This window comes from Myiozetetes cayanensis, unplaced genomic scaffold (assembly GCF_022539395.1).
Source record: "Myiozetetes cayanensis isolate MyiCay16 unplaced genomic scaffold, myiCay2020 scf1, whole genome shotgun sequence".
In the NCBI taxonomy this organism is placed as follows: Eukaryota; Metazoa; Chordata; class Aves; order Passeriformes; family Tyrannidae; genus Myiozetetes; species Myiozetetes cayanensis.
Window position 1 is genome coordinate 83,410,643 of NW_026086604.1, and position 18,756 is coordinate 83,429,398.

An 18,756-nucleotide genomic window follows, 5' to 3' on the forward strand; every position below is an offset into this window, starting at 1 on the left:
CTTGCTTTTTTTGGTGTTTTGGGGTTTTTTTTCCCTCAGTTCCCATTATCTGCACTTCGTTTGGGTTTTTATCTACTCTGTTCACCATGTTCCACTGAAACCCAGTTGCTGTCGTTTTGTCAGACTTTTGGGGCTGGTTGGTCCTTTTGGGTTTTGAACTTCATGTGTTTTACTTGCTCTTTTATTAGGAAGGGGTTTTTAATGTATTTGATTTATTGGAGGAGGGCATTACTTGAGTGGGATTTTGCAGTGGCAATGTCTTCTCTTTTCTTAAAAAAAATTTGCACTTCTCACCAATATGTTATTTCAATCTTAGCTTCAGTGTAAGAAAGGTTTTCTGTCTGGAAAAATGGAATCTGTTTTATACAACCTGTTATATGACATTTGAAATTGTGCCATTTTGACCCTGGGAAAGAAGAGAATGCATGGTGAGTCCAACACCAGCAGGAGATAGATAGGGGTGAACAAAGGCTCAGTCTCCTTAGACCTGTCCTTTAGTAGACCTACCCCTGCTCACAGACACAAACACGGATCCTTTTGCTTTTATGTTTGTCTCACTGGCTGAAAACTCAAGCTAGGACTGCTCTAAAAAAGCATGATGCCTTCCTGAGCGTGAGGAGGAGTAAGTGCTCTAGCTTTACGTAACATCGTCTGTCCTTTCTGCCTACCTGGTGGAAGATTCCACTTCAGCCTCCCTGCAGCTCCTACAGCCTGCCCAAAATTGCATCAAGATAGTTTTTCCTCAGCAGTACTGCTGTGCCCATCGGCCGTATGCACAAGGGGTAAGGGGTTAACTTACCAGGCTTTTAATTTTTCTGAGCTATTGCCTCAGCAATGCTTTGTGGCATTGCAAGTCTAGCAGGTTAGCATTAGAGAGAGTGAAGTTATCATATACAGTTGCATTGCTTTTTCCTCAGGAGGGAGAGTTTTGGTGCTCACTGTGTTATCGAGAACCTCTAAGCGCACTGAGGTGCTGCTATTCCCGTGTCGGAACCTCCCCTCGTGAGTATCGGCTGTTCCTAGGTATGGTCACAGTGGCCTTGGCCCACAGTCTCCAGTACATGCTCAATGTCTCCTCATGCTGTCACTTGCCCGTGGGGGCTGTGCTGGTCAGGCTGCATTTCTGGAGACACTTGTGCTTTCTCATTCCAGGGAATGGGACTCTGTTTCTTACCCTTCCTGGTGGCAGTCCAGGCAGCAGCAATTAAGGGGAAAAGAGGGACTAGTGCACAAAGGTAGGTCATTAAAGAGAGAGCGTAAAGACCTGGACGAAAGTCTTGGAGATGAGTCAGAAAGCATAAGAAAGAATGAGTTAGCCAGTTGCCATCAGGGCTAGTGCAGGTCATACCTGGTTAGCAGTCTAGGGATACCTTTTTCCACCAGTATGGGGAAACAGGACACTTTGATGCCCCAGTGGGGTGGGTGATGCTGTCCAGGCAGCCAAGTCTTTCCCCCAGGATGTCATCAAAAGGGTGCACTGGCTGGGATTGTATCCCCAGATACAATCGCACAGAGGCGACCCTCCTGCAGCCTGTGCCTCCCCAGGTGTCCCACAGGCCCCAAGGAGAAGCAAAGGTACGTGGGGTTTAATTCTGAATGTGGAGTCAGGCAACCAAGAGAGTGACAAGCGTTTTAGTGGGGCTACCCAGAATCTCCTCAATTGCCCCACTGGACTCTGCGTGGCCAAGATGACCAGGGCAGTATGGTTGCTTGTCACCCCACAGCAAGTTCAGAAGTAAGGATGAAAGGCTCACAAATACATTTCATGGAAGCCAACTCAGAATAAAAGGCAACCCTTCATTTCAGGAAACCTCATTTTTCATTTGTAAAACACTTTCATTCAGAAAAAAAGGAGGTGGGGGGAGAAGAAAAGCAGAGTGCTGCTTCTTCGCAACCATAACAATTACACCTGCACAGCAGCTTTCAGTCTTTCAAAAATGTAGAAATGGGGCACAAGAAAATCTAGCGGTTGCCTCATGTTTCGTAATTATGGTTGCTTGCAATGTTAGGCTAAAATATCTCAGGTTGGAGTCTGCTGCAGTATGTTTTCTCTGTCTGGAAATTTTAAGTGGTTGCTGATCATTTAGATGGAAGAAAATATGCTCTTACCCCCCACTTCCATGCTTCAAGAAGCTTGGTGACTTTTTCCTCATGTCCCCAGGCTTTGGAAAAACGGCTTGAAATGTGGCAGGATTTTGGCTTGTGTGTCAGAAATGTGCCACTTGCCTGTGAAAAACCTCCATCCAAATTTTACCAAGTTACAAGCCTCTGAAGAGATAAATCCTCTTGCTCACAAGCACTCACCAAAGCTGGACAGCTAAAAAAATCCTCCCTAGCTTTTATTCCAGATTCAGGGCTCCCTGAGGTCTGCACCTGAGCTCCCCTGCATGAAACTTAGTGTTGCAGCTCTGGGGCGGATGGGTCTTGTTGCGTTCTCATCCAGTAGGAAGGTCCCACCACTGCAAGCCCAGATGGTGCTGGTGGCAGCAGCCTGAGCTCCGAAGCTGCTGCTGGCAGAGCAGAAGGAGCTGGAGGAGAGGGCAGACGTGGCTTGGGGTGAGATGAGGGATGAAGGATGGAGGGAGAAATTTTACCTTAGAGTTGGTTGTGATGGGAAAGGGAGGCAGTGAGGGATCAAGGGCCTGGAGCGTGTCGGGACATGCTGGGTGAGGACTAATCAGAAGTATGGCAACTTGGAGTACCTCTAGGAGGTGTAACAGCAGGCTGCAGACAAAAAGAGTCCAATAAAATGGAACCCTATCTTATTGCATATTTGCTCTCCCTTCCATTTCTGTCTCCTTAAGCTAAGGAAACTACATACTCAGGCACACAAGCACTGCACAGACAAGTCAAATGCTGATATTCCTTAACTTTTGCCCGTGTGGCCTTCATAATTTTCTCCTTTATGTCAATAGTACTGAAAATGGAGTGCAAAATAAGAATAAAAGAAAAACCAACCCGAAGCAAATAAGCAATCTGAAACTTCTCTGATAAAGTCTTCTTATGAGAGTTCAAGGCAAGGCATTTTCAACAACAGGCTTTGTAAATAACTGGGCTTCTAAATGATGAGTGTGTTTGTAAATAAAGGGTTCAGTTCCTGACAAGCTAAACACCCACTACTTTAGACAGAACCACAGTGGGGACCAGCACCTCCAAATCACAAGCCAAGAGGCCTTTCTAAATTCTCAGACCTGTGCCAAAACCATCCCTTATCTCTACTCTGTTTTCCAAGCCTGCCAGAGAAATACTTTCATTCTTCAACTCCTTTAGCCTCCTTTTGCACCCACAGAAGTACCTGTCTCAGTGAGATGAGATGGTGAGTAATCACTCCTGTCCAGAATTCTGGCATTTTTCTTCTTAATTAGGATAATGGATGCAATTGCTCATGAAATTGCTTGTTGGGGTTTGGGGTTGGTTGGTTTTACTTTTGATAGGTCTGTTTTCATCACCTTGTCTTCTCTGTGGGCTCATCACTCCAAGGCACGATGGAGAAACCTCCCTCTTATGGTGCTGAAGGGATGCAAGGGAGCTTACATCAATTCCCAGCTTAGCTGCCGGTTTTCCCTCATGATCATTAGCAAGTCCATTCAAAAGCAGCTTTTGAGGTAACCATCAGCCTACACCTGCCTCTCACTGCTGCCACACAACCACCCCACCATCGTTCCAGGGAGGCACCATCCCACCATCATTCCAGCTAGCACCTTGGAGTCCATGGGAAAGTCATAGGTAAATTGACACCACAAGCTCCCCACCAACAGATGTCTGTGTTGAGACCTCAGCTGTCAATGCAGAGCTGGAAAAGCATCCTGCCGGGCCTGCCTACAGCTATTTGTGTGCCTGATCCTTCATTTTTCAGATGACTCTGACTGTGGACAGGCAAGGAGCAGCATTAAGGCCAGCTCCTGGAAATGTTTCCTTCACCACCAGCTGGGGCAGCACTACCCCAGTAAGGACAATACCTGAGACTGTGCATTCATAATGGGGAGTTGTGGGGCCTTCCTGGGGCTGGGTACCTGGAGGGCTGATTACAGCAGCCCTAAGTAGCCTGGGAAGATGCAGGTCTGGTGCTTCAGACTGCAAAGGGATCCATGGTGTGGTTTCCACATCTCCTAGGCATATGACTCCATTCAAAAAGTGCTGTCCATGTGCTAAAAGTTTTTTATTTTTTTTTACTTATCAGAACCTCATTATTTTTGTTATCAACCCTTTCATTGTATAATTTTTTTCAAAGGTTGCAGTAAAGAAGGAATCTAGTTAGTAATGCTTCCATTCTCCTGCCACTTGCCCCATTGATTTAGAAAGGAAGCTTCTGAGGACAAGTAATGTCCCTTATTAGACGCTGCTGCAGCTGACAACCTCATTTTGGTTTGGTATCTAGACAGTAAAGCAGAGGAGAGCATTAGTAAAAATTGAGCACCCAAATCCCTGAAAGTTCTTGTTTGATGGTCTCAAGCTCACCTTCACAGAAGCTTCAATCAAACTTCAGAGTTTTTCAAGGGTATGTGTTGGGCTGGGGTTTTTTTGGGGTCTGTTTTGATTTTGGTTCCAACATGACCTGATTTGTGTGTGTCTGTCTGCATTCACGTGTGTGCCCTACTTCTATTAATCAGAGTAGGAAACTTCAGACTGGACATACTGCTTTTTCAGAAGTTACTCTGTTACTGCTGGAAAAAAGAAAAATTAAGTCTGTTCTTTAAAGTGACCAGTATGGAAAGATGTCCCTTGCTTTTAAATTCCCTAACTCTGAGTAGGGCAACCTCAGTGTTTAAAAAGAGACATTTCTGTTTATCTCTGCTTATAACCATGTGGGCCAAAGACTGGTGTCTATGTGAATCTTCTCTAGTAAAATACCTCAGACTGCTCCAGTGATCTCTCTTCTGCTGTTATGAATCTCTGTTTTTGTTGCCATAGCTTTGTAAAAACGCCAAGAGATAAAGAAACCGTCCCTCCATTTATGCGTGTTCTGAATTGCTGTCATAAACAGAGGCCTTGATTCATCAGTTTGGGAATCCTCGAAGTAAAAGTAGCATCAACTTACATCACCGTGGCATGTGCTGGGAAAGGGCAACAGGAACGCTGCGGCTCCTCGAGACATTTTGTTGATGAGTCTGGGGATCTTCTGAGTTTCAGACAAACTGAAAGCAGCCTATTGCCACCTCCAGCATCAAGGTGCCTGAAGGTAAGGTCAAACCACCATTGCTCTCTTTCCTTCCCTTTGAGCATGTGTTTTGAGCTAACATGCTTCTTGGAGGTGGCACTGGGCACTTCCCTTCAAAAGGCTGGAGGAATAATACAAGTGTTCTGCACCGTCCTGCGCTGCAGGGAAACAAACCCCTTAGTTTTGCAGCTTGTCTATGTTTCTTTAAAAAAAAAATGGGGAAAAAAAATAGAAAGAAAAAAACCAGCAACAGGAAGGAAAACACTGATGAAAATGCTCTTGGCCTATCCCTGGGGAAAAAGAAGAGCCCCAGTTTCACTTAAGGTGACATTAGCCCCACACACCCCCTAACAGCTGCCTGGTGGATGAAGTCTGCTCTCCGACACAAACCCTGCAGAGGGAACTCCCACATCCAACAGCAAACCAGCAGCTCCAGCTTGGCCAGCAGCACTCAGTTGTCCCTGCACTCCCACATACACACACACTTCTGAGCTGCGATTCATACAGTAACTGCTGAAGTAAAATCAGGAGAAATGGGTACTATATATAAAAGAGCTGGAGTAAAGGCAAGTGGCACCTCAATTCTGCTTCTGAGTAAGTCTTCTGTTTTTAGAAGAAGCCGAGCATCGCACACACAGCCCCTGAGCCGACTCAGCCCCACTGTGCAGATCAACCCCAGTCAGCTGCAGGGTTGCTGGGGGCCCCAGCTTGCAAGGCACAAGTTTTCCTCCAGCCCCTGCCTCACCACCCAGAAGCACGCTGCAGCTGAATCGTGCAGGACCAACCCTTGCTCCTGGGGAGGCATCCCCTCTGCTTGGCTTCCCTCTGGGCACCTACGAGGCACAGCCCTGGAGGGATTCTGCCAGTGGACCAAGAGCCAAGCCTCAAAATCTCTGCTCTTGGCAGGGGTAAAGGGGTGTCCTCTGCACCAGCAAGCCTCTTCTCCATCGAGTTAAAGCCTGCCTTGTTCAGCCCCAGCTGCACCTCCAGGGAGAGAGGTGTCTGGGCATCACAATGTCTCTGCTGACTCAGCTGCACCCGTGCATGGCACAGATGTCCACACCAGAGCACACAGGTGACTTGGGAGACTAGACTGGGCCAGGACCCCTCCTCCTGATTTCAAATTTCCTTGCTGGTGTGAAGTATTTTAGAATGGCAGCTCTTCTTTTTTTTTTAAATTTTATTTATTTTTTCTTTTTTGTTGGAGACTATTTTCCCCAAGAAAAATCTTAATGAAATTCTACTTTCCTCCCATCACTTACTGAATTTAAAAAGAAAAAAAAAAAAGCCCAAACAAACAAAAGCCCAAACCCCAAATGTCACAAAACTCACTGCTTCTTCTGCAAAACAGAATGTTTATTGTCCAGCAGCCCCAACTTATTGACAGGCGGAGGCAAAGCAGACAGACCTGTGACGGCAGAAGGGAAAGAAAAAAGCAAACAAGGACGAAAAAACCCACAAACATTCCCACTCGGGATGCAGCTCAATTTCCGAGGTGCTGCTGCTATGAGCATGGCTCGGCTGCAGAGCTGTGAGGTGGGAGTGGGTGTTGGGCCAGGGACTTTCACATCACTCAGGACAAGGGTTTTCCACATTCCATTGGGTCAGAGAGGGGTTTAACATGGCGTAGGGCCATGCAAACCCCAGGGAGCTTGTTTTGCTGTTTGTTAAAGCCAACCAGCACAGGCAGTGACAATGTAGGTGCTGAAAAAAATGAACATTAGGAAGCCACCTTGCGTGCCTCCTCAACCAGTGCTGCTGAGTTAGAGGAAGGCAGAAGCAGTGAGAATAAAAGAGCAGGGGCCTGGCGGGAAAGGAGAGCAGGAGGTAAACCCATTCAAAATGGGTAAGTGAAAACAACAAATAAATAAAAAACAATCACTGGTGTGAAGTTCCTGATGCCGACCACAGAACAAAAGGAACTGCCCTTTTACGTAAGTAAATGTGGTCAAGTAGATGCTGTCTCTGTATGGCTGGCTAACAACAGCTATAATAGGGGTTTTATCTAGAGGTGAAGCAGCCTGGTCCCTCCCAGCAGTGCCCAGCTCATCCAATCCCCATTACTGAGCGGCAGAAGCTGCCCTTGCCAGGCTCAGATGGAAGTGGAAACCATTTCAGACAACCAAAACATCAAATACCATCAGCTGTGGGCACGGCTTGAGAACACGGGACTTCAGAGCCCTGGAACAGCTGGAGCTATGCAGTACAGCCATGTGCACCACTTGGCCATGCTCTTGTTAACTTTGCTTTGGGCACATCCTTGAGTTATGATATTGGGGGCGGGGGGTGGGTAATATCCTCAAGAGACCAGGACACTCATTCAGTGGTATGAAGGCATCTTTGATCGCACAGGAGACTCTGCCTCTCCTCTCACTGCTTTCCCAGAGATGCCCCTGTGGCTGGTGCTAGAGAATGCTGAAGGACACGCAGGCTCTGTCTTCCCAGGCACCCAGCATGGCCAGGATGGTTGTGCTCTACAGTAGAGTGAGAGCCGTAAGTAGGAGCGCAGTGCTGCAGAGGAATCCCTGCTCCAGTGAGAGAGGCATCACGTACTTGTCAGCCTGTGCCTTATTGAATACAGCCAAATTTCTGTGCTGAGAAGCTCCTGCCTCCTCCTCTGCACACATGTACTCTGTTCTCTGCAGATTTGTGGCAGAGACAGCTACAGCCCCAACTGCCCAATGTGCTGTTTCCAATGGCCCCAGGGGTGAGTGACTTGCTACCCACTATTTGCTGCACCCTCACTGCTGCAGGTAGTGATGAGGAAGGCTCAGTCTTCAGGCTGTTGTCTGGTGCTTCCTCCCATGTACATCACCTCCTCTCCATTGCCTCTTGCTGTCACGCAACCCCATGCATCATCCAGCCATGCTCTTGCCAAACCAAAAGTACCAACCAGGATTCCTCCAGGCTTATGAAGGAGGCAACCAGTGCTTCCAGAAGATGAGCATGCCAGGAATCCAAAACACATCTGTGATGGGCAAGAACTGCCATCCCTGCTTACTGCCAGCCTCCCATAAGGGGTGGGCAGAGTCCAGAAACTGTCCTTCTCTGGCCTGCACCTTAGGTATGTCTCTCTCTCAAGATGCTGACTGAAGATTATGCCAGTGAAAGGCTGGGTTTAATTACTTATTGGCAATTTCTTTTAATGAATTTCGATAAAGAAATATTTTCTCTTTATGCAAAGTCATCTTTCAGAAGGGAATTAACATTCTATAGCCTGTCCTGTAGGATGGAACACCCGGAACCAGTACAAGTGGCCTTTTCATGAGGGAATACTGAGGGAAAGATGAACACAGACAGGCAGAGAGGAAGGTGCTCTCAGACACTTTTGGGTTACCACGCCTGCTACAGCCATCAGACAGAGTCTGATTCACTTCTGGAAACAACTCTGGTCCAACACCGCAGCCAGACTGCTGAGCCCATGGCCGCAACGTGGGCCTACAACTGCTGCAAGTATGAAGTGAATCAGCCACGCCATGGGCAGACTTTTTCTAGGTACGAGACTCCAGCTGACAGCAGGCGGTGGGAGTCCGACTGCCACAGAGAGAGAGAGCGAAAGCAGCTCAGCACTCCCAGCAGACAAACCACCATCTCCAGCCTGCTCTGTGCACAGTGATTTTTTTTTTCTGTTTCACCCACAGTGACTTTAAGGTACCTGCCACTCACACAAATGGGCGCTTTGCAGGCAAGCTCAGGGTGCTGCCTGTGTGTCGCGGCAATTCGAAATCGTTCCCATGGAGGCCCCTCATCTATTCTTGTAAAGGAACGAATTCAAGTAAATTCTGACTCTATATTCCCACCTTTGCTTGACAAACAGAACAGGGAAATGCCATTAACACGCAAGCCTTCCTCAAACCACCTTGTTTTTGCTAGTCACTTGCTGCCAGTCACAGTGGAAACAACACCACTTCCTCCCACATGCTGTCAGTGCCTAGACTGTAGCTATTCGCTTTTAATTGAATTAGGCAGCCCATTGCTTTTTTGTTATCCTATACAAAACAGCCACGTTCTGCAAACACCTTGCTGGAGTGACTAAATCAGACAGTGAGATAATTATTTCCACTGCATCAGTTACTTCAGTTCCGAATTGGCCATCAAAACACAGGCAGTCAGGTAACATCACAGAACCACTCCCAAATTACTGAAGTCATCTCTGGTTTTTAAGAAAACAGACTTTACTATTTGGAGTGACATCTCAGCCCACAAAGTCATTGGAATCAATTTCAGACCACTATCCCAGTCCTGCCCTACTCCAGTTTTTTAGACTGTGAGTGTTTCACTAACACCTCAGTTTCCACTCAAATAATACTTATTCTGTTGTTGCTACTGCTGTCTTTAACACAATTGAACACAACTCACAATATTCCTTAGAGAGAAAAGAAAACCTTTGCTTTAATCATCAGCATAAGAAGTGATAAATGGCACCTTTGCTTTGTGTAGCTATCTTAAAAGTCACCTGCTTCCAGTGCTTTTAAAAGCAAATCTAAACGATTTCTCACAAATAAGCATAGCATTATTTCAGGGGTGGATGGATGGCTTTGGGTAACCTTTACTCTGGACCTACCCTAGACCTTTATCTGCTCCTTAGCAAACCTCACCAGATGTTTCCCCCACACATTGGGGGCAGGTTAACTTCCCCACTTGCCAGGCAGAAGACCTTGCCCCATGTTTGTACAGGACCCAAAACACAGGGGCTGTGAGCTTGAAGATGTTTTACAGGCACTGCCATCAGCATGAATCCTTCTCAAGCATCAGGAAGATGACCTTTGCCTGGTGCATTTAACCTCTCCCCTCCACCCATGGGACGGAGGAGAGGAGCAGTGGTTCCCCCAGACCAGCCCCAGAATGACTGCAAGGGGCTCTCAGGGAGATGGACACACTGGATGTGCAGGGTTGGCTGCATGCTCCTGGAGAGGCAAGGACCATTTCTGCTGGACTATCTGGTCCAGAGCAACCCCATGCATGCTGGGCACCCGTGCTTCCCTGCATCCCTCCAGCTCACAGCAGTACCTTCTGCTGGGAGCATGGTCATGGCATTGCCAGTCCTAGGAGCTGGACTTTGCAGACAAGAAGTGTTAATTAGCAATGGCAGCTGGTTCTTTTGCATCACTGGCAATAAAATTAATGATTAATTGAACTATTCGCTATGTAAAATCAGCCTTCTTGGCCCATTAAACCCTTGGCAGTCATGACAAGATTCCCTGGTGGACTGCACAGGAATTCTTGTCTTTGTTCCGAAAGTAATACTTTTCACTTTCTATCTCCAAACATGGAGCTGGAGATGGCTGGGCCGGAGCAGGAGCACGTGGGTATCTGTGGGGAGACACTTACCTGAAGCCAAAGAAGCTTCGCTTGACTTTGTTGAGGAACCGAGGAAATATTCAACATCCCACTTTTACTAAGGCTTCACCGCATCAGGACCACTTGTTAACTTTCACTCCTCTTAAAAACGTTCTTCAGGCTGTGCTCTACTCCTTATCTGATCACTGGCCTCTCAGTTCCTTCTCTATGGTCACCTTTGTCTCTCTCCCAGCATCATCTTCTTGTCTCTCCACCTGGCCTTGCCGTGACCTCGGCTGTATCATTGGCTGTGGTTTTGCTGCTTTTTTCAGCCTCCCCTTGCCCCTCTGCACAAAGTTCCCTCAGGGCCACTCCAACAGCTTTGAGTCTCCCAATTTTCTCTCTCTGTAGCATTGGGTTCATTCTGGCTTGCTCTATTCCAACTCATGAGGTGCTTTTTCCCATTCTCTAAGTATGGATAAAAACCTCCTGGCAAGGCCCTCCGATAACCCTTTCCTCCAGTTCCTCTAGACCTAGACACATACCTAACATTGATTCCTCTAAACACAACCAGGTCCTTACTTCTGACCATCACTATCCTCCATTTTCTTCCTCTTTCCTGATCTCCTGCTTGCCAGAGCACCAGTGGCTGCAACATCCCTCTTGCTATGCCTTCTGCTCCTTTTCTCCCTCCAAGCTCTTCCTCAAGCTTTCTCCCCTATTCCAAGCAAAACTCCCTACCCTGTATTCCTCAAACCCTTCCCTGCCCTCCACTTAGCAGCCCCACTATCACCCTCCCTCATGGCCAAGGCCCCACTGCAGCCCCTTGGAGAGCTCTTTCACCCCCTTTCACTCCCTGTTCCCTCCCCCACCCTGCCCTGGAATGGTTGCCAGGTGTGCTCCTGGCCCATTTTCTTATGGTATCCCTCTCTCAACCCTCACAGAGCTCTTCCAGACCCTATCACAGCTCCCATTGCCCCCACCCCATAACTGACTTTCCCTGTTACAGTGACAAGCATCAGCTCATACCTCTCCACCTCTTCTTCCAGTCAATTTTAACTTCTCTTCCTTTCCTTTTTTTTTTTTTTTTTTTTTTTTTTAGAGTTGGGGTGGGAGAGCTGCCTTTATGTATTATTTTTTAAATTTTTTTTTCATGCCTTTCCTGCTCCTCAGATCTGCACGTGCTGCCTTATTTCTGAGAATTAGCTGACTTCTCCTCCTGGCCAAAAGCCACTTCTCCACCCCAGACCCACTTGCCCCTTCCCTTGTGAAAGGCAAAGCTAACTCACCTTAGCAGCACGTACTAAATGTCCCTAACGATCACCAGCTATACCTGGCAACTGAACTGTCCTCAACCCACTGTTCTCCTCCACACCTGCTCCTTGCATCCACTGGGTCCATGCCTGCAGCCACCCTCCTCCACCTCTTTCCTCCAAAGATGGAGTTTTTCCAGGGGAAGACACAGTTTGGCTGGAATGGTAAAGAGCAATGCTGATAATCCTTGCATCCTGCCAGGTTAATTCAGTACTAGCCCATCCACAGGGGTGTGCCAAAGGGGCTGGAAGGAGAGGCTGCACATGAGCACTCATGTTCTCCTGCCCAAAGGCTGGTGGCTAGGGGAAGGGATTGTTGGTGCCAAGAGCTACAGACTTCATCCCGGGAACACCAAGCATGTGGAAGGAGGAGAAATGGGTTTAGCCAGCCCTTGGAGTGTGTGGATTGTTTTCCATAAGACCTTGCAGGTACGATGGAGTTTTGGAGCAGCAGAATTACCTGACCATGTCCTACAGTGCAGTCTCTTTGGTTTAATAAGGTACAAGACATCAATGGACACTCCTGTCCAGGAGGACTCTAAAAAATTAAGTGCCTAATATGTGTTGAGAGCCTGCAGCAGATGCAGATTTGCACTTGATCTTTCTGTATCTCCTCTCCCCAGCCCAATATTTTCATAAAACTTCTAGTGAATCATTAGCATCTCACTCACATGGGAATGAACCTTGACACTTGTGTAAAAGAGCATTAAAGAGGGGTGAGGGTGGCTTGCTAGCTGCATACACACACTAAGTATGCAACACCTTCATACTTTACTTAATGGTTCTGGTTTTGTTAAAATTTTTCAAAGAAAAAAGTAATCCACCTTCATAATAAAAAAATGAAGCCGGGTCAAGTAACCTTGCCAAATATCTGCACCTAGCAGGCTGCAGGATGGTAGGCAGCATAAAAATCATGCTTCAACTTCCTGCATTAATCTTCTCTGCGTGCCCCTGAGTGCTGAAGCACCCCCCACTACTGCCTTCCAGAAATGAACTCACTCATTTCCAGAAAAGGCCACACTGTCCCCTTGCTGTGGCAGGGACCCCAGATGCCAGAGGTGCCTTTGGCTTTCCTGTGGACGCAGGTGCCCCCAAGGCACAGGTCTAGACCAGTAGACACAGGTCAGATCCCTGGAGAGTGGCAGCACATGGATATGCGTGCCGGGGAGCCCGGACAGGCTGGTCATGTTTGGCGGCTGTGTCACCTCTGTAGTGGATGGCGGAGGTTCGGCAGGGTCTCTCAGCAGACGCCAACCTATCACAGCTCCAGGCCGATCTCAAACTTCCTTTTTGTGGTTTGTGTCGCCTCGATTTATTCATTTCCTTGTAATTTACAGATAGACATCGATGCTTGCTATATTTAGACAGTGTCTGTAACTGTGTGGGGATTGTAGGTAAGCCATTTTATTTGTAAAGGGATGGTTTTAAAGGAAAGTGAGACTTCGGAGTCACCCCTCAGTCTGGGGCTGTCTGCTGGTACGGGTGACCTGTATCCACACCCAGTGACACCAGGCAAACTCATTCCCCAGCTCATGGTCCCTGGGACACAGACAGCTCCCAGGTCTTCCACCTTCCTGCCACCACCAGCACCACAAAGAAGGCTTGTCTGCCTCTCTCCCAGCAGCTGCTCACAAAGTTCAGAAACCATGCAAACTAATTAGTTGAAATAATAAAATTTTTAAGAAGGTGCAATTAAAACTTCCAGAAATCAGTTATATTGAGGGTGAGAGAAGCTCTGGAAGACAAAAATTGTGTTTGGTTTAAAAAGAAAAAAAAAAAGAATTTGCAATCTTCCCATGCAAACATCTGTCATTTATTTCACCATTTTCTTTTGGAAAATCCATGTCTGGCAATGGTATGTAGGATGGTAATCTATACTAAAAACCACACAGCAGCCTCTGGATGGAGGGTCACCAAATAGTTTGGGAAAAGATGAGATAAAGGGTAAGGACAGCAAGAACTCTTCAGACCCAGTCTGGGTTTTTTAGCTATATTGTGAAAACCCCTTTGCTCTAAACAGCTCTGACCTTTCCTATTTCTTGGAGATTGACGTCTCTACAGTAGATACATGATGAGGTCATTCACCCTGTTTTTGAAGTCTTTCTCTCTCACTACTCCTTGCATGGGTTTTTAGTGTGGGAGGGGACAGTCATGAAGAGGGCTAAACCTCCTGATCATGTGTGAAAAAAGGAAATGAAAATGAGCTATTGGAGATGAAACAAGACCTGACCCATAACTTCAGTTTCCGAGGATATAAAAGTCATGAAACCCAGAAGTTTCAAAGGAAAAAAGTAGGACATCCAGCTCTATAAGCAATTTTATATGAGGTTAGATGCTCTGTGCTAGGAACTGGAAATGCTCAGCCTTTGTATGTATGAGAGAATTATGAATGGCTGTGACAGGAGTGTGAGAAACAATTGATTCAATCACCTCCTTGAGAAAAATATGTGGTGGCTCAGGCTGAGAGAAGCTGCACACTACCTTCCTATGGGAAAGCCTAGCATAAAGGATTGCCATGATTATATTTTGCTGAGCAGCTCATGGTTTTGAGGGTGAGAGTCACAACTGGCAAGACACGAGGACATCCTACTCACAATTAGAGGAATTGTGGTATTGTTCAGAGGCTGACCTTCGAATGTCAGCATGCCCCATCATGCTTGACACTGAGTAAATAGTAAGAGGCTCTATCTGCCTTCAGATCTTGTGGTCAGTGTAGAGGAAAACTGAGAGAGGACCCAAGAGAGAGCCAAAAGGCAGCTAGACCAACAACAAGGTATTTAGCAATGCACATTACTAGATAGCTGCAACCACCAGGAAAGAAAGGAAATTTCTTCATGGCCATTCGCCAAGGCCAGTGCTTATATTACACCAGGAGGAGAAGGCATAAGACTGTATGAGATAAACATTCCCTGATCTATGAGTAGGACTCACCCATCAACAGAGACAGGCTAATGTATTTTGAAGACAAACAGCAGAAGTGCTTGAACCTGAAAGTGTCTGACCACTGCCTGTGCTGCGCTGGCCATCCCCAGCTGAGAGACAGAACCTGGATCTTGCAGAACTGAAGAAATCAGGGATTTCCTCTAGCTGCCTGATCCAGATTTAAACATCTGCTCTGTACAAAGGAAGCAAAAAGGAGAAAGATGAACAACATGGTGAGGATGCAATGAAATGTTTCATGCACGTAGTGATGTACACATTGCACTAGCACTGATACAGCTGAGAGAGCTTGGAAAGCAGATTTCAGGGAAGATGCAAGTATCTGCTCTAACCTCACCAGGTTCATGTGGACATTCACCAAACTTCCTCTAGTGCTTTTGTTTATAATACACAGATATAATTTCTGCTTGTCCAGGAAAGGGATTAAAAGCTGAGGTGAGCAGACAGGACAACCAGAGTCTGTAAGTTTTTGGATTTCAGACGTTTCTAGAGCAAGAATTCAGAAACTGGTCTTCAAACCAAAACAGAGTGAGCCCAAGGGTCAAAGATGAAAACACTTCCCAGGAATCTGGAGAGCACACATTAGCTCTGGTTTATGAAGTCACTTGAATCTGTCCTCTTAGCTTAAAAGGCAAATTTTTTTTCATAAATCATGATCTGCCTTTTGAAGGGAGCAGGAAATGATAGCTGAAGCCTGGGAGACTGATTTGAGAGCAGTGCCCACCATACAGTCCCAGGTCTGGCCTCAGCTGGCAGCGCTGTAAGCTGGAGTGGTAGAGGCTGCCAGCTGCCTGCAGAGACATGCATGGCAGCCGTGCTGTGTAGAAACAATAAAAATGCATTTGCAAAATCAAGTCCTATGTTTCATTGCCATTGTTTACCAGGGCATGAAGCTACTCTTGTCTAAGAGCTCAAAACCTGGACTAGGCTCTACCCATTCTTGACAATTGGCTTTTTGTAGAACATCACCCTATGCAGAGCCACTCCGACATCAGCTTTCCAGTCAGTCTCTGCCAGTGCCAAGTGGAAAAACAAATCCAAGCCCAATACCAAGGCATTTGGCCTGTTTTTCAGTTTCCACTTGAGCACAGGCGATTGCTTTTTCCTCTTGCCGATTGCCAAAAGGGCAACGACAACCCATCCAATCAGCATGTTCATAAGTTAATCAATGTCTATAGTTCAAAGAATCTTATTCTGAGACACCCCAAGTTAGCTCCTTCTTGACTGTCATTTCAGCATGGTCAAGGCACTGAGCAATCTGCAGGCATTTGGTCAGTTGGTTCCTAGAGCTCAGCAGTGGTTGTGGGTTGCAGTGGATGTAACCACTCCACTGAGATGCAAAGAGTATGTGCTTACCTGACTACACACTTGAAATTAAAGCGCTTGAAAGAGCTACACACCAGCTACCTCCTAACTGTCCAGAGTCACAGGCACCTGTCAACTTCTCTTCAGAGCAGACCAAACTCACAAGCACTCAATTACTAATAAATAACTCTTAGCCTCCTACAAGCCAGATCAGAGTTCAGTTAAAAACCACCATGGCAATCTTTTACATCTTGTCATCCAGGTTTATCTAAATTTCAGATACAGTTCAGATACCTGGGAAAAGAGATACGATTTTTTCAAACCACTGGGCTTTATCGGTGAGTACTCTTTCTCTTTCTCTCTGCCCTCCCCACCCCCCTCTTCCCCCTTCTGTACAAGTATACACAGACAGTGATCTAAGAGCTTGCAAGAGAAAATGCTTTACTTTTTCCTGAAAGCCCTCTGCTGAAGGCGGTGTTTCCCCGCCTCCATGCCGCTGACAAATGCTGATGTAAACACCATGCTTATGCCTGTCTAAAAGGCCACAGGGGTTTTCACATGAATCCTGTGTTTTTTCCACAAACCCCATTACACTGTATCTCAGCTTAAAATATAACTCCTTGTTTCTGATTAACCCACAAGGCTAAAACAGTTTACAGCAGTAGGAAGAACTGCTTAGCAGAACCAAATTTTGAATATTGGTGCTCCTCTGGCATATGAAACCCTTTCAACAAACAGTTGTAACTGTGGTCATATTAGAAAAACCAATACTGACACAAATATTGTTTGAAAAAAAAAAAAAAAAACAACCAAATTGCTTTGCCTTTGGTGTTGACAGGAGTAAAACATATAATTTACAATGCCACCGAAATTATAACAGGAAGGAAGCTGACCTCAGAAACTATAAACAGAATTTGACAGAGGTAGGAAGTACTTCAAATGCTTTCACATAGTGAACGTAAAAAAGATACTAAACAGAGAAAACGTTTCCAGGTTTTCTTCTTGTTTGCTTTTTCTTTCCTCCCCACTTCAGGTATCTGTAGTTATTTTGAACAGTAAGAAATGGTCACAAAACTAAATGCAGTTTTAAAGTCATCACATGCAAAATAATTTATGGTTCAAATCAACCGCTTGATTTTCCTTCCACTTTTCTCCCTGCCCCATCCCTCCAAGAGAAACACCTCAACCTCTTTGGTCAGTTAAAATAAGCCTTTCACCTGCATCTCTCTGTGTTCAAACTATGCAAGTTGTGTTTGGCCAGAACTTAGATGGTGCTCTTCTCCCTCCCCCTTCACAGCCACTGGCTTTAAATTATGCTACTTCAAGGAAAATAGTTAAAAGCTCATTCCAAAGCAAAAAATCATAATGCACCTTGATAGTCAATAGGAGTCTCCATGAAAAGAGAAAATGGCCCCCACCCCCCATTTTCACACACTTCACAGATCTCATAACTGTATTTCACACCTTGCTTGCTCTGTAAGCTCCTGCACCCAAGGACTCCTCTCAGGACCCTGATTTCCAGTAAAGAGGGGCTTCCTGGTGAATTCACTCCTATTCAAAACTTCAGTATTTTAATTCACTGTATCATCCTCCTTTTCACCCTCTCCTAGCTTTACTCACTTGAAAGCACTCTGGGAATTACAGCAACCAGCGACCACCACCTCCAGCTGCCAGCTCAGCAAGTGGCAGTCAGAGGTCCCCACGTGATGGGCCGGGCAGGGGGGCACCAGCTTCGTTCCCAGACCCAGAGGTCCTGGAGAGGCAGGGGCAGAACCTTCAGGTGACAGGACCAGATCCCTGGCTACAGGGCTCTGCTGCATTGTCCATGGGCCTGTCGGGAGACCAACAGCCGAAGGGTAACCTCCCTATTTTCCCCTTTTCTACTACCTGTGGCTAGTATCGCAGACATTTCTGTAAGCAAAAATACTTACCTTTTGACCTTTGTCTGCACTTCTGGCTTAGAACAGAGTTCCCCATAGACAGCCAGCAGCACTGCCCAGGTTCACAGTGCAGAACCCCGCACGTTAGATCTGTCCCACTACTGAAAACAACACATATGAATCGAGCTGGTAGGGAAATAGAACTTTATTCTAAGACATGAGCTGAAGCAATGAGCATATGAAGCAACGACCACTAGAAAAAAACTGAAAGAACACATCAAATATTTGTATTGTACCAGTTAAGTTTGAACACGAAAGTCCCTTTCTGTAAAATGTATGCACAGGACAAAAGCATATGCGAAGCTCTGAAGGTCCCCTAGAGCATTGCTTTTAATGTCTCCCCCATGGAAATCTTTCAGCCAGGAAAAAAACCTTCAAGTAACAAAGTTGAAATGATCTGTTGATTCTGTTTGGCACTGTGGAGAAGGAGGGGGATAATATATCCCAGAAGAGTATGCATCTCTAAGATGTATAAATTCAAAGTCCCTAGAACACAAGTCTGCTGCCAGACCAAGTACCATTTTTTCTTCCTCATTTAGGAAGTCAAGTGAAGTATGTCTGTTAAGCACAGGGGGATCATGTTCTGGAATTAAAGCTGCAAAGATTACACAGTCTGCTCAACAGTGAGGAAATGCCATTGACATGTATACTCAACAGATCTCTTTGTCTTTATAATGGCATCCTATCACTAAAAGTTGAAAATTGCATCAAATTCTACAAATGCTCAAACAGGTATTTTCCTTGACTGTCTTAATAAAGGAGGCCAAATGCTGCTCTCCTTGAGCTCTCCCTTCAGTTATTTCAGTACCACTGGAAAAAC